Source organism: Citrus sinensis, chromosome 8, assembly GCF_022201045.2.
Source record: "Citrus sinensis cultivar Valencia sweet orange chromosome 8, DVS_A1.0, whole genome shotgun sequence".
NCBI classification, from domain to species: Eukaryota; Viridiplantae; Streptophyta; class Magnoliopsida; order Sapindales; family Rutaceae; genus Citrus; species Citrus sinensis.
Window position 1 is genome coordinate 24,203,159 of NC_068563.1, and position 23,872 is coordinate 24,227,030.

General features: G+C 37.0%; 1 pseudogene; it reads left to right on the forward strand.

The window, feature by feature from the left end:
* The first annotated feature begins 5,207 nt into the window (after positions 1 to 5,207).
* LOC112498685 (small nucleolar RNA R71) lies at positions 5,208 to 5,300 on the forward strand (annotated as a pseudogene).
* The last annotated feature ends 18,572 nt before the right edge of the window (positions 5,301 to 23,872 follow it).

The window sequence follows — 23,872 nt, forward strand, 5'->3', positions numbered from 1 at the left end:
ATTTTAATAAATTCCCATTTTGCCCCTAGTTCAATTATGAGTGGCTAATTTTCTTTCAAGCTTGGGTTGAAGGTGAAGTCTCAACATGTGTCATGGGCTTAATTTGGTAAATTTATTTTCTCTTCCCCTCTAGTTTTTGTGGATGTTTTGACTTCTCGTCGACAAATAATACTAATCTTGTCTAGTACTGCCTTGGTTTCACCGGCCCCCTAGTACAAGGTTATTATTATTTGGCACAATAAGCCCTTAGCACCATATTGATTAGAGCGTGGTTCATGAGGTGTGGATTCCCCCCTCATGATTTAATTGGCATTAATACGGATTATTTAGCCCATGATGCATGTTGATACGGATCTAGATACCCAAGTACGTCATTTCAATAGAATTATCTTCAATTTATTCTCGTCATTGCAATTCCAATTTTAGAATTTATTCTCGCCATTTTAATTTAAGTTTTAGCATATTCCAAACCATTTCCACCATAAATCCAACCACCCATTTACAAAATTAATTCTACACATAATTAAAATCCACCTCCTCGTGGGATCGACACTCGTCACCATTGATCTATACTACAATAGATTCGTGCGCTTGCGAGTACATTAAAATTTCCACAACAGCAAGCGCACGAATCTATTGTAGAATAAACTAATGGTGACGAGTGTCGATCCCACGAGGAGGTGGATTTTAATTATATGTAGAATTAATTTTGTAAATGGGTGGTTGGAATTGTGGTGGAAGCGATTTGGAATATGCTAAAACTTAAATTGAAATGGCGATAATAAATTCTAAAATTGGAATTGCAATGGCGAGAATAAATTCTAAAATTGGAATTAAAATGGCAAAAATAAATTGAAGAGAATTCTATTGAAATGACGTACTTGGGTATCTGGATCCGTATCAACATGCATCATGGGTTAAATAATCCGTATTAATGCCAATTAAATCATGAGGGGGGAATCCACACCTCATGAACAACGCTCTAATCAATATGGTGCTAAGGGCTCATCGTGCCAAATAATAATAACCTTGTACTAGAGGGTCGGTGAAACCAAGGCGGTACTAGACAAGATTAGTATTATTTATCGACGAAAAGTCAAAACATCCACAAAAACTAGAGGGAAAGAGAAAATAAATTTACCAAATAAAGCCCATGACACATGTTGAGACTTCACCTTCAACCCAAGCTTGAAAGGAAATTAGCTACTCATAATTGAACTAGGGGCAAAATGAGAATTTATTAAAATACGAAAAAAATACAAGATGGAGAAGGAATTACAGAAAATGGATCCCAAAAATGGATTCAGAGATATCAAATTAGGGGGGAAGGCCCCCTTTTTATAGATACATGGAGTAAATCATGGCCATCGGATTAAAAACAGTTTGGACGCTCAGGATTGCGCCACGTCATCAGTCAACAGTACGCGGTTTGACCACGCGGATGAACAGTAACACGGTTTGACCCGGGTGAACAGTGACGCGGTTTGGTTGAAAATAATCCTGTGTGATGCATGTACCGTACACGAGATTTTTGGTCCATTGATATGCTGCCACGTCACCATCAACAGTAAAGAAGAATTTCAGTCCAACAGGATCGTGACACCTCATCAGTCAATGTCACGTCATCGCCCGTCTATGTGAACAGTGTCGTGAATAGTAACGTATATAGTACCGTGCACGTGAATAGTGCCGTACATGTGAACAGTGCCATTTTCCTTTTATGCTCCTCCTAAGGTTTTCGACCGTCCTGAGTTCAAAAGTGATGTCCGTTTTGCCATCTGATCTCTCGTTTATTGTGAAATGATTACGATGCCCCTAAAATACATAAAATACTTAATTAAAATAAAACACACGGAATTAAATCAAAAGAAGGTTAAATTCATAAAAGTAAAGGTGTTAGTAAAACTTGTAGTGTAAAATAACGATTTTCTCCTTTATAAATATACATTTTCTAACACTCAACAGTCACTGTACATGCTAGTGTATGGAAAAACTTGCTACATACCTGTGGAACTCGAGCATCGTGCATACTGAGCCATCAAGAAATTCAACTTTGACATGCAGCAAGCTAACTCAGAAAGAAGATTACTGCTGGCAGAACTTAAAGAAATTCACAATGATGCATACGAAAATGCCAAGATTTACAAGCAGCGAATAAAAGTCTTTCATGACAAGCAAATTTTGAGAAAATCTTTCACCCCAGGTCAGAAAGTGCTTTTATTTAATTCTTGCTTGCACCTACGCCTAGGTAAGTTACACTCTCGATGGTCTGGCCCCTTTATTGTTCACATTGTTTTTCTACATGGGGTAATTGAAATTAAGGACCTAAAGAACGATGTCACATTTAAAGTTAATAGTCAAAGATTAAAGCCATATCTAGAGTACCAACCACATGGAGAGGACACCAAAATAAATTTGAGTGACCCACCAGATTTGAATTCAGATTTTTCTTTTTTTTCGGCGATTTGATTTTTTGTTTTTTTTTTTTACTATTCTTTTGCTAATTGAAATTATTTTTGCATAAGTGTGTTTGTTTAACCATTAAGTTTTCTCTTATCATTGTTAATCATGAGTGCCTTCGCTAAACAGATCTTCCTGGACATTCTTAAACCACTTCAACGTGTGAAATCTCATCTCAAAAGGTAGATTCAATTTTGTAAAACACATCATATTTGGGCTCTACAACCACTAGAGTTCAGTATCTCATATTGAAGATTTAAAAAGCCAACTAAGAGACATTGAGGGAGGTATATATAACATCCAGTTGGAGCTTAAGGTAAGTTCAACAAGAGGATGATTGTAATTTTCTTTATGTGTTTTAGTTTGTTACTTTGTTTGTGTGCTTTAGTTTGTTCCCCGGTGAAGTGGCGGATCACGGTTCTCCGTGAAAATCAAGTCGGTTACTTCAATTTCCTATAATAACTTATATTCTAAGGCGAAGGTATGGACAGAAACCAGATTCTAGCAAAGCTTCACAATCGATTCCCTTCATTTCCTCAGAATGTCCTCCTTACAATCTATAAAGCTTGGTCCGAACGCATGCGATTGCTCATGGGGAACAACATACTTGTTGACATCCACTGGTTAATCAAGGTAAAAGTACGAGTGGCAGGTGAGTTGCCTCATAAATTTATTGCATACATGCTTGGTGGTAGTAAAGGAAACTATGCAAGAAAACGAAGATCTCAAAGAATTTATGTTGCTTATCATAAGTGTCCTAGAATGAGATGCGATAAAAATCCATGTTCTTTACGAATGATGTTTGATAACAGGGAAGATAAGATTCAATTCATTATTGATGGCTTGAATAAGGAGTCATTGGATGATATCATTTTGTCTCTTGAAACGCATCCCAGTGGATATGTACAAGGAGCGATTCTCTAGTTATTGCCATTATTCCAGAAAGAGCATGCACGATATAGTCTCGGGAGTCTGACTATAAACAATCATGTTTGCCAGTTTATAAGAAAACTGGATGAGAAGCCTATCATCGACCCATAGAGGGCGTTCAATGCGTTTCTAGACGTAAAACCAAGTGAAGATGTGAGCCACAATCGCAACAACTTGTAAATATCCTTTTACTTCACTATTGTTTTATCATTTGCATTATTGTCTTTAATAATTTTATTTTATCATTTTTTTCTTTTTTACTATTTACTTTTTGACTCTCGAGTCATGTGCTTTACTTGTTAATTGACAGTGGCATGCCATCTCATACATAGTTGTGACCCACTATCACCACGATCCTTAAATATGATTTTTTGTTAAGTACTCACAAATTATTTTTGAGAAGTATCTCGATGGCAGCTACTCTTAATACAATTCAAGAACACTTGTGTGCTTTCTAGATTTAACTTTGGCAAACATAAAGTATTCGTTGTGGGGGCCATAGATCTTGGTCGAAGTATAACAGAGAGAAAATTACACTTGGTGTATGGAGGAGGAAACCGAGGGTTATCAAAATTGGTCTCAGAAGCTGTTTTTGTCAGAGGAAGCCAAGTATTAGGCATCATTCCAAGAGCCCTAAAACCTTTGGGCAATTTGTCTGACTTACCGACTGGAAAAGAGTTAGTCGTCTCAAGTATGCAAGAAATAATAACTGAAATGCTTAATCATGCTTATGCTTTTATTTTCCTACCAGGAGATCTTACAACTCTAGAGGCACTTATCACATTAGCATCTTGGGCCCATCTGCACATTCACCATAAACCAATCAATTTGTTAAATGTCAATTACTTTTGTGATGACTTTATCGCATTTCTTAATCATGCAATAAAAAATTATTTTATTCCTTCTACAATGAAAAAATGTTTTATTTGTGTTTACACTGCTAGTGAGCTACTTGATCTGTTACAAGCTTATCGACCAGAGCCAGACCTCAGGACTTTTGTGTTGGAGTATCCAAATAATGATGGTAACAGTAGCAGCAGTAAGAAGTACAAATTAGATTTAACTCTCTGCCTGTAAATATTTTCTTCTGTATTGCACCACCCAAGTGATGTCTTCTAAACTCTACTTCTTTCCTTTAAAACATTGAGGACAATATTTTATTCTAGTTGGGGGGAGGGAATAGTTGACAATTGTGGAATCTTGGTTAAGTTTTTACTAATTTTTTGTTGTAGAGACTAACTGTGGCTAACTTTTTATGTTGAAGATAGCTGAATATGGAGTGCAATGACTCTAGAAACGCATATTCTTGGTTTGAAAAAAAAAAATTTCTTTCTAATTTCTCCTTTATAAATATACACTTTCAAAATTTTAAGTTGAAGATGGTTGAATATGGAGTGTAGTACCTCTAGAAACACATCTTCTTAGTTAAAAAAAATATTTTCTTTTTCTATGATTTTAAGTGTAACTTTTCTAATTAGTTTTTTTGCATCATTTTCACCTTTCTACATGCATATTTTCTTTTCATATTTAGAATATGTTGGGGGGTAGACTGTCGTTTAAAAAATAAAAAGTGTGATTTTTATTAACATTGGATGACATGATCACTTTCAAATTTTAGTATTTGTATTTTAAGTGATGTTACGCTATGTTGCTACTCTACATGTTAATGTCGGAGACAAATATGAGTTGCTTGAAGGAATGCACATGTCATAATAAATTCCAAGTGAGGTTTTGAGCCTCTATTTTTTCTTGGAGAGTAACCCTTTTTGCGCATTCTTCTTATAACTTATCAATTTATTATTTTATACGATTTTTAGATTTCTTTTGAGTCAACCCTCTAAATCTCTCACAAGCATCATACAAGCTCTCATTTTCAAGTTGATGAAATAAAGTGATCTCATTTAGAAATTTTGCATTCTTAGTTGGTGGAAAATATTTCATTAGGAATTTATCAACCAAGTCATTCCATGTAGTTATGGAATCAGAGGGTAATGAATTCAACCATGCACTTGCTCGATCTCTTGAGGAATAAGGAAAAAGACTTAGTCTTAAAGTATCTTGTGTTGCTCCAGCAATTTTAAAAGCATCACTCACTTCCAAAAACAACTTAAGATGGAGGTGAGGATCTTCATTTGGTAGTCCATTAAATTGTCCCACTGTTTGCAGCATTTGAAACATCACTGGTTTAAGTTCAAAGTTTACAGCTTCCACTTCAGGTCTGACTACCCCATGATGTACAACTTAAGGAGTTAACACCGCATAATCCCTGATAGCCCTGTCTCTGTCATCGACCATGTAAATAACATTGTTGTTGCCTGATTGTCTCTAATTAACATGCTCATTTAACCCCTCTTGATTGCTGACAGGTTGTAGTTGCCCGTGAGGGTCCAAGTTTCCCACATCCTGCAAATTATCCATGTCTGAAACAGTTTTTAAATTTCTTTGTTCTTTTCGCAGTCTCCTTACAATCATTTCAATCTCAAGATCAAATTAGAATACAACAAATCTGTCTTTGCGCATGCAAGTGTGGATCTATCAACAAATAAAATAAATTAGATCAAATTGGCACTATCAAGATTTACTTCACACTTCGAAAATAAATAATCAATCCCTGGCAATGGCCCTAAAAATATTAGTAACAATAAAAGTTCTAACCCAGCAAGAACGTAATTTACCCGAAAAATGTTTAAGTTTAGAATGAAAAAGAAGAACTTTTTGACCAACAGATAACTCCTTTCTCAAAATCATTCTATCATGAAATGTCTTCGTCTTTTCCTTGTAAAAACTTCCTCACTAGGATATTTCATGGCATCATTCATATTGAATTCTATAACCTCTCCATCAAACTCCATAGTAAGAGTCCCTTTATGTACATCCATTTTAGTCCTACCAGTCTTAAGAAAAGGTCTTCTTAGCAAAATTGGGACAGAATTAGAGGAGTTATCATCTTCCATATCAAGTACATAAAAATCAGCAGGAAAAACCAACTCATTAACTTGTACTAAAACATCTTCTAATACCCATCAGGATATGCATTAGACATATCAGCTAGTTGAATTATCACGCCAGTTTCTTTTAATGGACCAACATTCAAAGATGAATAAATGGAACGAGGCATGACATTAATAGAAGATCCTAGATCTAACATAGCCTTTTCAACTCTAACACTACCAATTTTACAAGGGATAGTAAACATACCTGGATCCTTGCACTTAGGAGGTAGTTTCTTTTGGAGAACTGCTGAAACATTCTCCCCCATGTGAACTTTTTCATCTCCTCTTAATTTTCTCTTAGAGGTGCACAGTTCCTTAAGGACTTTAGCATATCGAGGTATTTGTTTTATAGCATCTAATAAAGGAATATTTACCTCAACCTTGCGAAATATCTCAAGGATGTCTTTCTCTTGTTCCTCCTTCTTGGATTTTGCAAACCTACTTGGAAAAAGATGAGGTATCACAATAGGTAAGGGTTTCGCTCTGGTGGGTTGCGCATCTTGAGATTTAGGCATCAATTCATTCTTCTCAAGCTCATCTTCTACATGCTTTGTCACTTTCTTACTAGGCTCTTGCAACTCCTTCCCACTTCTAAGGATGACAGCATTAACATTTTGCTTTGAATTCACCTCAGATTGTGAAGGCAATCTCCCTAATACTTGAGACTCTAGATGGCTCACTGTAGTCGCTAATTGACTCATTTGGTTCTTCAAATTCTGAATGCTTGCTGTAGTTGCCTGCTGAAATTGTTGAGTGTTAGTCGCAAGTGATTTAACAATTTCTTCAAGAGATATACCTGACTTAGAGTTTGACTGTGGAGGTGCTGGTTGTCTTAGTGGATATTGTTGTGGGAATCCTGACTGCCTAATTCTATAGCTGAAGTTGGGATGATCCTTCCACCCCGGATTGTATGTTTGTGCATAAGGATCATACCTCCTCTGAGGCATGCTTGGAAATCCCCCAACTGTATTGGCTTGTTCAACGGGTTCTTCTTGAAGCGTAGGACACATATTAGTTGAATGACCCATATTGTAACAGATGCCACAAGTCTTCATCTGTTGCACATTACCTATAATAAACTTTTCTACAAGAAAAGTAAGTTTGTCTAAACGTTGTTCAACAGAAGAAATATTTACCTCATTCACCTTCCTTGAAGTGGGATCTTGCCTGCTGCCAAATTGCTATGCATTGGCAGCCATATTTGAGATCAACTCCCTTGCTTGAGTAGGGGTCTTGTTCACCAACACACCTCCACTAGCAGTATCTATCATACTCCTATCCATCAATGACATTCCTTCATAAAAATATTGAATAAGAAGTTGATCAGAAATCTGATGTTGAGGACAGCTGGCACACAATTGTTTAAATCGCTCCCAATACTCATACAAAGTCTCCCCAGGAAGTTATCTGATCCCACAAATGTCTTTTCTGATGTTGGCAGCTCTTGAAGCAGGAAAGTACTTCTCGAGGAACTGCTTCTTCAAACCATTCCACGTTGTAATTGATCCAGGAGGCAAGTAGTACAACCAGTCTTTAGCTAGTCCATCTAAAGAGAACGGAAAAGCACGTAGTTTAATCTGCTCTTCAGTCACGCCTTGTGGTCTCATACTTGAACATACAACATGAAACTCCTTAAGATGTTTATGAGGATTTTATTAACGTATAGAATTCGTATAGCATTCGGTTTTGTATATAGAAGTCGTATAGAATTTGGTTTCATATTTAAGGCAATTAGATTTGTATATATATTATGAATCTGTAATGCTTTTCTACTTAGGATTCTATTCTTTAGGGCTGTACATCTATATATATATGTAGCAACGTTAATGCAAGTAATATAACAGTTTTATTCATAAACTCTGTTCTTTTATTTTACATGGTATTAGAGCTTTGCTCACTTATCAAATTATAATCTTCGTTCTTTTGCTTTTTTTTAAATACTCATGGCAGTTGGTCAATCATCAAAACAAGCTGCCATCCTTAATAAACAGGAGGATAATGTCTTCCTTGTCCACCCATCAGATAGTCCAACTGCTGTATTGGTTTCTCCTTTACTCACTGGTGATAACTATGGTACATGGGTAAGGGCAATGACTATGGCTTTACGAGCGAAAAACAAGCTCGGTTTTGTTGATGGAACTATATCAAAACCAGATGAAGATGAAGATGATGGTGGTAGATGGCTACGTTGTAATGATCTTGTTGGATCTTGGGTGTTGAACTCCATATCAAGTGAACTTGTGGGAAGTGTGTTGTATGCACAGTCTGCTAGAGAAGTATGGCAGGATTGCAAGAGCGTTTTCAGCAGACCAATGCGCCAAAAATCTATGAACTCAAACAGGCCATCTCTAATTTACGACAAGGAAATGCATCTGTTTCACTTTATTATACTCGCATGAAGGCGCTTTGGGATGAGTTGAATTCTCTACAACAAGTAAGACCATGTACTTGTGTAAATGCAAAAATTGTCAGTCAATTGCAGCAACTAGATTGAGCTATGGAGTTTCTTTAAGGCTTACATGATAGATATGCAGCAACGAGGAGTCAGATTTTGTTGATGGATCCTTTTCCTAATGCAAATAAAATTTATTCACTTGTGAGGCAAGAAGAAAAACAACAAGATCTTCACACTATAGGGGGATCTCCAGAAGCTGCAGCATTGACAACACAAAGCCGAAATTCATTTGGAAATAGGAATTGGAACAACAATTCTGCAATACATAACAAATGAGGAAACTTGAATGCAAATGGTGGCAGACCATCGTGTGAACACTGTGGAAAATTAGGCCACACAAAACAAAAATGTTTTGAGTTAAATGGATATCCACCAACTTGGAGAAGACGTGGACAAGGTAATAAAAATGAGATTAAAGCTGCCATGGCAACAAATAGCAATCAAGACATCCAAGCACCAATATTTACTCAAGAGCAATATCAAAAACTCCTAGCTATGTTGTCCTCTTCAGGTAGTCTACATACTGCGAATCTTGCAGGTATAGCACTTAATTCCTCTTTATCACATACTTGGATCATAGATACAGGCGCTACTAATCATATGTGTAGTTCGCTAGATTTTTTTCACTCCTATGAACCATGTCATGTTCCTCTTCACGTTCAATTACCAGATGGTACAGTAGCACAAGTTACTCACATAGGGAAAGTCTCCTTTTCACCAGATTTTTTATTAGACAAAGTATTTTACATTCCGAGTTTTAAGTTTAATTTACTGTTTGTTAGTCAGTTAACCAAATCAAATAGATATAAGGTAATTTTTTCTTCCAATTTTTGTGAGTTTCAGGACCTATACACGAAGAAGCAGATTGGCAAGGGTAGACTTCGTGAAGGTCTTTTCTACATCCAACTTCCAGCTGCATTTTCTTTCACCTCTCAAATCACCTCTACGCATGAGATTGATCTTTGGCATTGGAGACTTGGCCACCCTTCTCTTGGACGTTTAAAGCATTTTTCAAAAACTTGTCCTATGGTTAGTTTTAATAAAGAATATGTTTGTGATATTTGTCCTAAAGCAAAACAAACTAGAAAGTAATTTTCCATTAGTAGCATCAAAAGTAAAATACCTTTTGAATTAATCCATTGTGATGTTTGGGGTCCTTTTTCAACTTCAAGTTTTTCAAGGGCTCATTATTTTTTAACCATTATTGATGATTATACTCGATGCACTTGGTTATATTTAATGAAAACCCAATTGCATTTATGTTCTTTTCATGCATTGATAAAAACTCAATTTAATGTTAACATTAAAATTGTGCGTTCTGACAATGGGACTGAATTTCTTGTTAAAGAATTACAGAAATTTTTTTTAGACCAAGGGATTATTCATCAAAGAAGTTGCGTTCGAACACCGCAACAGAATGGTGTGGTTGAGCGTAAACATCGCCATCTTCTCGATGTTGCGCGAGGTCTACGTTTTCAAGCCAATTTGCCAATTAAATTCTAGGGGGAGTGTGTTCTTACTGCAGCATATTTGATCAATAAATTGCCTAGTGATGTTCTTAATAGAAAAACCCCACATGAAATGCTTTTTGGTATAGCACCAAATTTATCACGCCTAAAAGTTTTTGGTTGCTTGTGTTTTGCCAAAAATTTACAAGTTAAAAATAAATTTGATCAGCGGGCGAAAATGAGAATTTTTATTGGTTATCCTTTTAGTCAAAAAGGATATCGAATTTATGATATTGAATCTAAGATAATATATATGTCACGTGATGTTCTCTTTTATGAACATATTTTTCCTTTTAAGGATGTTAAATCACCCGTTTTTTCTACACATGTCACTAATGAGTTTTTATTTGATGAAAAAATTTTTGAGTCCAATACTCTTTTATCACCTTCTCCTAATGAAAACATAAGTTCATCACATGCTCTTCATGAACGTGACCCACCTTTGCAAGACACAGATCCATCCGTGACCAATTCTTCTTCTCCTGACACCACTCATGAACACATCATAACTGAAACATCATCTACCCAACAGCCTGGTTCACCAGCAGATGCAACCTTAGATTCATCACTTTCTTTAGGCAACCAAAATATCCAAACTCCCACACGACCCCAACGTGATAGACGCCCACCAGCTTACCTTCAAGATTATTGTACCTTGGCTTCTCACAATTCTACCCATGCTGATCTTGTTTCTTCGTCTCCAGGTAAGAAATATCCTCTTCACAATTTTATTTCTTACCATCATTTTTCTCCAGCACATAAGTCTTTTTTGTCTGCCATTACCTCTACAACCGAACTAAGTTTTTTTCATGAGGCAGTCAAGTTACCTGAGTGGCGCAAAGCCATGGGGGATGAGATAACAGCTCTTGAGAAAAATAATACGTGGACTTTGACTCATTTGCCGGATGGTAAAAAGGCTATTGGCAGCAGATGGGTTAACAAAATTAAATATCAATCCGATGGCACCATTGAGCGTTACAAAGCTCATTTAGTTGCTAAAGGATATACTCAAACAGAAGGCATTGATTATCGTGCTACTTTTTCACCGGTTGCTAAGCTTGTCACTGTGAGAGCTTTACTTTCTCTTGCGGCTGTTAAATGTTGGATTTTAGAACAATTAGATGTAAGCAATGCTTTTTTACAAGGAGATTAAAAGGAAGAAGTTTATATGCAAGTACCACAAGGTTTTTCTAAGCAGGGGAGCATCTAGTCTGCAAACTCAACAAATCTATCTACGGATTAAAACAAGCATCCAGAAATTGGTTTTTCAAGTTTTCTGCTACCATTCAACAAGCTGGTTTTCGCCAATCTAAAGTTGACTATTCATTATTTGTAAAAACTAATGCCAAATTTTCAACCTTTGTGTTAGTTTACGTTGATGATATTATCGTAGCAAGGAATGATGCTGCCGAGGTTAGTAGAATTAAAGATTTTCTTGCACAGAAATTTTACATCAAGGCATTAGGGAAGTTGAAGTATTTTTTGGGGACAGAAGTGGCACGGTCATCACGTGGGATCTTCTTGAGTCAGCGAAAATATGCCCTGGATATTTTAAAGGATGATGGTTTACTTGCTGGACGAGTTTCTCATTTTCCAATAGAACAACAACTTCGGCTTTCATCTACGGATGGCAACCTTTTATCAAATCCCTCAAGTTATCGACGTCTTATAGGTTGGTTGATCTATCTCACAGTTACCAGGCCTGATATTGTCTTTGCAGTACATGTTTTAAGTCGATTTATGCATGAACCACAAACTACTCATATGGATGCTGCCATTCGAGTGCTTCGGTATTTAAAAGGCTCACCAGGCAAGGGTATCTTATTATCTTCAACAAGTGACTTACATATCCGGGGTTACTGTGATGCGGATTGGGGTAGTTGTCCTACTACACGTCGGTCTGTTACTGGTTATTGTACTTTCCTTGGTGACAGCCCTATATCTTGGAAAACAAAGAAGCAAAATGTGGTCTCTCGATCTACAGCAGAAGTTGAGTATCGCTCATTGGCTGATCTTTCATGTGAATTACAGTGGCCCAAAGCACTTTTTGCTGATTTGGGGCACCTTCAACATGATCCTATGACTGTTTATTGTGATAATCAATCAGCTTTATATATCGCCGAGAATCCTGTCTATCATGAGCGAACAAAGCACATTGAGTTAGATTGTCATTTCGTGCGAGAGCGTGTGCAATCCAATTTGCTATTACCACTGCATATTCCTACTTCCATGAGAGTAGCTGATGTGTTTACAAAACCTCTCGGACATGCTCTTTTCCATCATCATATACGCAAGTTGGGCGTTGTTGATCTCCACGCACCACCTTGAGGGGGAGTATTAACGTATAGCATTCGTATAGCATTCGGTTTTGTATATAGAAGTCGTATAGAATTCGGTTTCATATTTAAAGCAATTATATTTGTATATATATTATGAATCTGCAATGCTTTTCTACTTAGGATTCTATTCTTTAGGGCTGTACATCTATATATATATATATATATGTAGCAACGTTAATTCAAGTAATATAACAATTTTATTCATAAACTCTGTTCTTTTATTTTATAGATTTTCACCTGCAAAACCATGAAACTTGGATAATAAATGAATAAGACCAGACTTTAATTCAAAATTTACCTCTAAGTCTACATATTGAATGCAGAGTGGTTGCTGATTCAAGTCTGGTTCAGCTAACTCTCTAAGAGTTCTTTCTATAGGTGCAGGTCTATCCATCACTTGTTCTTCTGAATCGTTAGATGATTCAACTAAATCAAGTACCGTATTTGTTTCAGAAAGCAAAGGCGATGATGATCGTTGCTTAGCTCGCTTCGTCTGATGTCTCACCTGGCAAGCTGTCTTCTCAATTTCAGGATCAAATGAAAGCTTACTTATATGAGAAGAACGAACCATACACCAAGTAAAACGTAAAAAGGATTAAATAAATGACACCAATCCCCGGCAACGGCGCCAAAATTTGATGGTTATCGAAGCAAAAAAAAATACCTACTCTAAATAAATTGTGTATAGTGATTGAGCAGGGTCGTGTCCACAGAGATCGGTAATTATTTAAATCCTTTTGAAACGTAAAACATAAAATGGGGGTTTTGTTGACAATAATAAAAATCAAATTAAAATAACAAGAATGCAAATTAAAGTTGTAATTCAAATTGGAGAAAGCTCTGGTTGAAGAAATTAACTCAGCTTGATTCGATTACTGATCATTGATTTAAATATAAATTAGGAAAATTATCAGTCATATACCCTTAAATGACACGAGTATCAAACGTTCTACAACACTTTTCAAGTGTATCACTCGTATACCATAAGTTGACAAAAGACTTCTGCCGTCCACCGATCCGTTAACTGCCGTTTGTGAGCGCTGACATCATAAGGGTAATCTAGTCTTTTTTAAAAGACGATATGTCATCCCATTTACCTAGTAAAAAATGACATGTCATACGATATATTTTGATAAACACGGCATGTCATCCCATTTACCTTGTAAAAAACGACGTGTCATATGATATATTTTGATAAAAACGACATGTCATCCCATTTATTGGATAATTGTTAATAATTACTAAAAAAAATACTTTACAACTGAATCTACTCTAAAATTTAACCTAAATTATTGAAGATCTACTCTTCCAAGCTCCAACTTGAATTCTTTATGGTATAATATGTATAATTATAAATAATATGTTAATAATTTTTTTATGGTATAAGATGAATATTTTTTATGGATAATTGTTAATAATATGTACTATTAATAATTCATATTTTTTTAATTAAAAAATGTATTGTTAATAACAAAATAAAAAAAATTGTGTATTGAAAATTTACATTAATTTTCAAGGTAAATTTATTTTTTTTACCTCATTTTGAGTTTAAAGGGTAAAATAGTCATTTTCGCTCAAATTCTATTAAGTTCTTAACGGTAGTAAACAGAAAGGTGGACGCCAGAACTCTTTTGTCAACTTAGGGTATACGAGTGATATAAGCGAAAAGTGTTGTAGTACGTTTGATACCGGTGATATTTAAGGGTATACCGGTGATAATTTCCCTATAAATTATTACTACTTATGAATAGACCGGTTATAGCTACTGAGACCCTCTAACAGCCAATCTCTCCTTAACTAGTCGATAACCAAGGTACGACCGTTGGTTATTTCCCTAATCAATAGACAACCCTAGATACGATCATAGGATTTAATCAATTGACAGCCTGAAAAACCAGAGAGACCAAAATCCTAATCAACAAACACATACGATGGTTCATTTAAATTAGATTGTTTATTCTCATAATATAACTCACTGCTATGTTATTTGTCACAAACATTAAAATCTTCACACGATAAATCCTTTAATTGACAATAGATTAAGTTGATAATTAAATAGTGGCAAATTACCTAATTAACAAACATAATCATGAAAATATTTCAGAGAATAAAAAAATACCCAAAAAGTAATAAAACAATTAAAGTATAAGAAAGATCTCACAGTAATGATGAATCAAAGCTTCATTAACCTTCAACCAGAAAAATAAGTTTAGTTCTTCATAGAGAGAAGAGAAAAAATTAGATCTAGGGTTTCTTTCTTTTCTCCAATCCCCCTTCTTTCACAATAGATTCCTCGCTTAAATACCCTCTCTCTCTTCTCCTCTAGAGTTCTATTTAAAATAAAATACTAATATCTGAAACATTAAATTCGTAATTACAAAATAACTAAAAATACAAAACACGTTAAACTAAACACTGCAGGTCCGTAGTTGACAACACGCGCCCACGCCTTATCAACAAAGTTCTTCTGACGCTCATTATTTTTCCAAGAGAACAATCATCCTTAAACATCATCTTGTAGCTCAATTTTATCACCAATCAATAGAATTGCACCTACAAAATTACTATTATCACCAATCAATAAAACACAAGTAAATCACTATTATTAAGTGCAAAACATCAATATTAAGGGAAGTAAACAATGCAAAACTAGTGCATAAATTGCACTCTAATAATGAACAAATTCAAAGTTGTTTACTACCGAAATTAACAATTATAAGGAAATAAGACAAATAACTGCAGTAATAAAATAAACTAAGTAAATTGCGTGAAAGAATCAATTGAGAATGAGGTAGTTGAATGATCAAACTCTCTTCATGGGCTGACTGCTTTTCATCAAATTAATACCAGTTGCTATAACAATTCCTATAGCACTAGGCATAATTATTTTGCATCCTCAGCTGTCGCACGTTGGACTTCTCATACCTTTAAGTATCCTAACAATGACCAGCTACTATTCTACGTGAGGCCTCATATTGTGAACTTTCATTCTATCAACCCTACAATGTGAGTGCCTATTTCTAGTTCTTCACAAATCTTAACTTCAAGTATAACCCTTATGGGATTCAAGATAAACTTAATATAGGAAACTCAAATTAAGATCAAGTATTACTTCTGTAATATCCACTAAGACATGTCATTTTGCGGTTCTATCTTAACTTGAATCATTAAATGGGTGGTCAACCGAAATAACAGTTATAATAATAGCTACTAGAGTAAAATGCTATAACAATCATACAGCAACTCATAAGAACAGCTAAAAACTCATTCAAATTGTTTATCACTCAACTACAATCAAATTTATTTCATAACTTAGAAAAGAAAAACAAATAGCAAAATATCATATATGAAATACATCGTTTCAATCAAAGAATAAGTAAGGAGACAAGTAAAGAATAATGAAAATAGTTCTGCAGATTTCTTTAATGGTGTAGACTTGTTCTCTCTTGAATTCTGCTTCTTCCTTCTTTTTCTCTTGATTTTTTTTTATGTTGATTCACCGCCATTTTATGTGATGCGATTTATAACTGACATTTAGGATAAGTAAAAGCCTAAGGCGCGCGTGAGTTAGATTAGAAAACTACAAATCGCAATCCTGCAGATTTCCAGTGCTAAGTTTTCTCTATCGTTGTTCCAGAATTGCTACAGCAATGGCTGCTCCAGTAACTACTCTAGCACTGCACTGCTTTAGATTTAGTTTCGCTTCTTTTGTGGCCATATTCTTCATCTTTTGTGCCAACTTATTGCTTTAGCATTCTTTCCCTGACTCATAGGCTTCTGAAAACCTACGATTATGCACACAATTTGATCACAAATTAATCTAAATCAAGTTAAACTTATTAAGATGAAACTAAAATGAATGTTTATGCAAAATGTAACAAAAATATAATAAAAATACATCATTTGCTCTCTAAGTGATCTTATTTTAAGTCTAGAATTACAATAATAACTCTCATTTCATAGAGTTATCAGTATGTAGTCTCGTAATTTATTATATATATATATATAAAATTTCTCTTTATATATATATATAGAGAGAGAGAAAGAGAAAAAAATTTTAGAATATTTTTTTCTTTAGCGTATGAGCACTTCAAATCAACTTAGGTCATATTTACATAAGGGCGCACATGATATCATTCTAATGGCAATTATATCATCTAAATTCCAAAACCAAGAGTCTCCCATTTTGTCGTTCTCTACTCTATTCATATTATAATAAATTAACGATTGCAAGGCAGCCATAGATCCAGCGCAATCTCCAAGATCTTTGTTCTTTCCTCATTGCAGTTAGTCAAAAGATAAACAGAGATATCCCATGTCAACAAGAAGATAATCATAAAAGAACAATAGAATTGTAAAACATATTTTGTTATAGATGAAATGATATGAGCATCCATGTATCTAGCATTTAGGACACCGTAATATATTCATATGAAATGTAAAACGATTTAATATCAATTTTCTTTAGGAGATTGAGCAGGTTGTCTCACAAGTGACGCATCAGTATTGTAATGTCTGTTGGGTCTTACATAATCCACAAAAATAACTCGTACATCTAGTAACTACAAGTATATACTGTGAGATGCTTAAACTCAACAATATAAGCATGGTAAATTAGAGAAAAATAATGCAATTTTACCATTTTATTCATGTCTACCAAGGCTTTTTGGGCTTCCTCTTCTGTGCTGGAAGTCATATACCCGTAACCTTTTGATCTATTCTTACCTATATCCATTATTATTGTAGCTACAAAAAGAAAAGAATTAGATATTAGAAAATATTAAAGAGGGAACAGGGGTTGAGACTTAAAACATAAATAGACCAAACCCTTAGTGACTTGGCCAAATTGTGAAAAAGCATCAGCTAACATCTCTTTAGTGGTTGAGAAAGATACGCCTACAAAAAATGCCAGTTAATTTTATCAAAATTAGATGGTAAGATTGCAAATTCTACAGCCAAAGGTAGTACGCAACTGTATGAAGGAAATCAAATATGAACATGTTTTCAATATCAAAATATTAAGAGTAGCATAAGTAACTTGTGAAACGGTTATAAGTTCAAGGGAATTAAATGATGGCATGGTTGAATTTATAAATATTTGATATTTTGGACCGAACAAGGCAAACAGATGGATCTAGGTAATTAAGAAAAACATCAATTCCATGCAACCAAGTTAGTGTGGACAATGCAATTGCCTTCCCTATGAGAGTAGAGGGCCTAAATACAAGCAAAAACCTACTGATGCATCTACAGAAGCTCAGATTCACTAGCTGCATGATTAAATCACTGGATAGTCCCACTATGCAGTGAAGAATGAAATAATTAACAATCTGATAAGGCTACAAGGTGAAGAACCTTGTTGATGCTGAAATCTGGTCACCATCGGCCCGACCAGATTGTATCACCAATGATTGTGCTGACAATAACGAAGAGGCTGCACTCTACTAACTTTAGTAATTGCCCGAGCTCCTGGGGCTCAAATCACTCTTCGTCTTCTTTCCAAACCTGCGTTTATAGAAACCAATCAGAGACGCTGGTGGTTTTTCTGGCGTAAACCCTCCGATGCTTAAGTCAGTATACGAAGTTTATGAGAAAACTATATTATTTATGGTTACGCACACTCACTGTTATGTTCTTAAAGTAAAATCTATTTAAGGTTGTTATGTAGTAATGCCTGGTATTAATTCGGCCGAGTTTTCCCCTTCTCTCTTTTTTTGTGTCCCTTTTTATCTCTTTTTTCTCAACTTTTATAGATAGTTGTTCTATGTTTCTAGGCCCTTCCCATGTCTGTTAGACGTGGGTGATCAAGGGCCTCAAGGAGCCTTCAACCGCCGAATGTGGATAAACGTGGGTAATCGTGTTCTCTCTAGCGGTTTGGAGCATGGCGAAACTATCGCGTGAGTGTGAGATCGTGCCTTTTTTCTTAGTGATAAGAACATGGTCGGCATGAACTTCTGGTCAGTATGAACTTCTGGTCAATGTTCATTTTTTATCAGTACGTGCTCAATAATAGAATGCTACCAGGAATCTATTCATCACATTCAGCCGAGGAGATTTGCCCCCAAGTGGGAAATGAAGAGATGCTTGAATGGTACTTTTTATTACTCAACACTAGTCCCCTAGTTTCTGGTATTACGAGTGAAACTAGTTAAGACCAGAAATTAAGAGTTAAACTTGGTCGCCCCAGTTCTTGTTTTATTATGATGAATCTTAGGTGGTGTTTTATGCTTGGGGATTTATGGTCAAGGTATAGATATACGCAAGTGCTTCCTCATTCGCCGCCAAGCTGATGACCTGTCATGTCGTTTTAAATGCCGATGATGTGGTACTTTTAACCTTCTGCATTTGAAATTTGCAACGGCAACTTATCTGTCCTTAATACATGGCAATTGAAACAACACATGCGTTACTCAAACGCTTATATTCTCTCTCCTGTGTTAAATCCCTAATCCGAAAGTTTTATTGCGTCTTGTTTTCCGTCATTCTGCCATAGACTAACTCATTTTCTGGAATCAAATGTATTTTCTATGCCAGATATTTTCTTTTACTTGGCTCTCTCACCATTACCAACAATGCCACTAGTGCCGATCTATCTCAGGTATTGCCCTTAACTCTCTCTTTGGTTATTATTGCTTGGGTTTTGTACTGTTCTTCCGTACCAGTATATTTACATTTGTTGTATTTTTCCTCTTAAGACTTCACTAAGTCAAGACGAAAAGAAAAAATAATTGTAGTTGAAAATGATAAAGAGATAGATTTTTACCCTAATTTGTTAAAAACCAATAATCTCTAAAATCCTTCCAGCAACATAGGCCCTTCTTCTAATATGGTTACCCTTGAGTACCCCCGACCAGAAGCTGTTCTGCCTCCTTCTAATTGTGAACCTAGTGGGAATCGCAGTGGTCAAAAATTGGGTTCTGGTGAGAATTATGGTTCTGAGAGGGCTGAGATCCCTGAAGAAGAATATGGTAACGAGGAGAGTAGTTCTGAGCCGAACCGACCTTCTGAGAAAAGAAACTTGGTCATAAGATGGAGGCCAATTCTTACCCCATCGACTCCCTCAGGTATGCAACTACTCACACTAACCTACTTAAACTAAGAAGCTTGCATAATATTATTGAGAATGTCCTTCTAACCATCCTCGGAAAAGGTGATGTTCCTAGTTGGCCTCCTAAGGGTTATGTAACTTTGCAAATGGGGAGCTTCAAATTAGGTGCTAAGTTACCCCTTCAGCCCTACTTTGCCAAGATATTAGGTGGCATGCATCTAGCTCTTGGTCAGCTACACCCGAACGGGTGGAGGGTGCTCTTAGTCCTTTTTGTATTGTGAGAAAAGTGTCAGCTCGAGGAGCCTTCCCTTGTGGAGATAAAAAACTTGTAACAACTGAGGAGCAGTCCAAAGGAAGCAGGCTGGTACTACTGCATGTCAAGCTCTGCGAAAAGGAAACCCATCACCGACTTTCCCTCCTCGTGTAAAAACTGGAACAACAAATTCTTCTTTGCTAGGGGAAAATGGTGCCCAGTGATTCATTCGCTTGGTGGTGATATTCACCTTCCCACGCGTTTTGTCACCCATGGTCATTTATTTTTCTTTACGCTTCACGCCTTTGGTCATCACTTATTTGTTTCTTTAACCTTGTCTATGCTTTCAAACTCGCAGGGCTTGATCAGCAAACTTGACGACGATCCGCTACTCAAGGTTGAAATCGCTCTGGTGAACGCCTCCAATTGTCAGGATCTCTTATCACCGACAAATCTTCTCAGATCTGATCTAGTAGACGTTGTTACTGGGATGGATAACAAGATCCTCAGCGCCATGTGAAGGAAACGTGCTCGGGTGTGGGGCGAATCTAGCAATGCCCCCTCTCCTCAAAAGAAAACCCATACCGGTCCTTCCAAAACCCTAGCTCCTGCTCTGCCCCCTTCTCTACCTTGGAAGAACGGTAGAGATAAGTTTCGTGACAAGAGTCCCAAGGTCAGCATTCAATCCGGAGATCGGACCTCGCCGACTCCGCCTCGAGACCAGCGTGACCATTTGACCTCGTACCAGAAGGATTACGTCAGATCAATGAGGCCTAAAATAGTCAAAGGCATCGATAGCATGAGTCTTGGCGAGTTAGGAGGCTCTGTCCAGAGGGTCGCTTTTAAGTTTGCCACTCTGGTTTCCTGCTATAAGAATAGGTTCGTGCGTCACAAGAGGAAGCAACACGCGGAGCTTCAGGACCTGAAGAAAAAGGCTGAATCTGCTAATCGCTCTAAGGAGAAGATGCTCGCTCGACACAGGCAGGTTATGGACCTAGAGGAGAAAGTGGCTATTCTTTAGTCCGAGTCTTCTAAGCTTGAAAGCGAGTTGGTTGATTTGAAGTCTAATCTTGAGGCTGCCCAAAGCGAGCGGGACACTCAGAAGACGGCCTACGAGGAGCAAATCAAGTCCTTGGCTGAGTAGATAGCTGAGCTGAAAGGTAAATCTACTTACGTGGATAACCGACTGGATGTAGAGTATGATTCTGGGCTCGCTTTTATCTATAAATGTATCATGTTTGTGCTTAAGAAAGAATAACCGGAGCTGAACATGGGAAAGTTGAAGGCAGGCGTGCAAGAGTATATGGCTGAGCAGGGCAAGGGGACCAGGATCAGGACAAGGCTTCTTGGGGAGTAGGAGCAAGAAAATTATGCAAACGTTGGAGCATTTATAAACTTTTGACGCTTTCAAATTGTTCTCTTGCTATAATTTTCCTGATGGATTATTTTGGAAAGTTATCTGAAAATTGTGCCTGCTTGTCCTTGAGAAGCTGGTTAGGAGTAAGCAATTTCTTTGCCTTACTAAAATTTATTGATTTTGCCTGCTTGTCCTTAGGCGACTGAGCCGGAATAGACAACTCTTTTGCCTTAGTAAAACTATTTATTTTGCCTGCTCGTCCTTAGGCGACCGAGCAGGAATAGACAACTCTTTCGCCTTAGTAAAATTATTTATTTTGTCTGCTCATCCTTAGGCGACTGAGCAGGATTAGGCAACTCTTTTACCTTAGCGAGTTTGGTAGAATTTGCCTGCTGGTCCTTTAAGCGACCAAGTAAGAACAGGCAACTCTTTTGCCTTAGCGAGTTTTGTAGAATTTGCCTACTAGTCTTTAAGCGACCAAGCAGGAATATGCAACTCTTTTGCCTTAGCGAATTTTGTAGAATTTGCCTGCTGGTCCTTTAAGTGACCGAGCAGGAATAGGCAACTCTTTTGCCTTAGCGAATTTTGTAGAATTTGCTCGCTGGTCCTTTAAGCGATTGAGCAAAAATAGGCAACTCTTTTGCCTTAAAGAATTTTGTTCTAATAAGACTGCTATGAACTGAATTTATCTCTATTAAAATTTGTGCGGGTTATAATAGGTAAAACACATGCACATGCCACAGCTCCTTAATACATCCAATCAAGATAACTTAATGAGAAGAAATTTCATAAAGTACTTTGCTTACTCAAAGTATTTCTTCAAGTGCTCAGTGTTCCACAATCTCTTCACCTCTCGTCCATCTAGGTAGGCCAGCTTATAGGCTCTTGAGCCAGTTGTTCGCACCACCCTGTACGGACCTTCCCAGTTCGGGCCAAGAACGCCCTGGTTAGGATCTTTTTTATTCTGGTTCACCTTTTTGAGGACCTAATCCCCGGCTCGAAATTGCCTTATGCGTACATTCTAGTTGTAGTAGCGCATGATCCTCTGCTGGCACTGAACTACCCTCTGCAAGGCTCTTTCTCTTTTCTCCTCCAACAGATTTAGGTTCATCCATATCTGCTCGTCATTCTTCTCCTCATTGAAATATTATGTCCAGTGCGTTCCTACTCCAATTACTATTGGGATCACAGCCTCATGGCCGAAGGCTAAGGCAAACGGGGTTTCTCCAGTTGCGGTTTTGTGTGTTGTCTGATAGGGCCATAACACTCGTGGATGTTCATCAACCCAAGCTCCCTTTTTTTCTCCCAGCCTGGTTTTCAGGAGCTTCTTTATGACTTTGTTGGGTGCCTCAACTTGCCCATTTGCCTGAGGATGTGCCGGAGAACAAAACTTCAACTCTACGCCCAAGTTTTGGCAAAACTCTCTAAAATTGTGGTTTTCAAATTGTCTCTCATTGTCTATTATGATTGCAAAGGCGATTCTGTATCTGCAAATAACGTTCTTCCAGGCAAAACTAGTTATTTTCTTCTCCGTGATTTGGCTAAGAGCTTCCACTTCCACCCATTTTGTAAAATAGTCTATAGTCACGATTGCATGTGTTGCAGCTCCTTGGCCTTTCAGCAATGGACCAATCAGGTTGATCCCCTACTGGGCAAAAAGCCAAGGGGATAACATAGCAGTTAGTTTTTCTAGGGGCTAAGCAGGGATATCTGAGAAACTTTGGCAGGCTTTACAACTTCTGGTCATCTCCTTCGCATCTTGGTGCATGGTCGGCCATAAATATCCCTGTCGTAGCATTTTGAACACTAAAGTCCTTGCTCCCAAATGATTGCCAGATATTCCTTCATGTATTTCCTTTAGCACATAATTGGCTTTCTCGTCGTCTAAGCATCTTAGGAGGGGTAAAGTAAACTCTCGACGGTAAAGTACTCCATTAAGTCATGTATACCTTACTACTCGACATTTCAACCTCCTTGCTTGCTTTTTATCTGCTGGTAAGACGCCATCACGGATATATGAGAATATTGGGTCCATCCAGGATCTTTCGGCGTCCACCCCTATTACTTCTATTTATTCCCCAATGCTTGACAAAGTTCTCACTTCTAATGGGACTGACTTGGGCAACTTCGGATCTGCAGTCGCAGCCATTTTGGCCATCATATCTGCTTGGTAATTCTCTATCCTCGCTATCTGTTTTATTTCAACCCCTCGAAAGAGCCTAATCATCTACTTTGCCTTCTTTAAATGCAGTTTCATCTTTTCTCCCCTTGCTTGAAAATGCTCATTAAGCTGATTACAGACCAACTGGGAATCGACTTGGATCTTTACCCTTTCTGTTCGTGGTGCATGTGCCAACCCAAGCCCAATAATAAAGGCTTCGTACTCCGTCTGGTTATTCGTGAGCTGAAACCCAAACTTTACTACATAAGAGATATCGGCCCCCTCTGGCTCTATATCACCACCCCTGCTCCGGATCCTTATTCACTGCGTGATCCATCAACCATTTTCAACCACACCCCCTCTGGCCT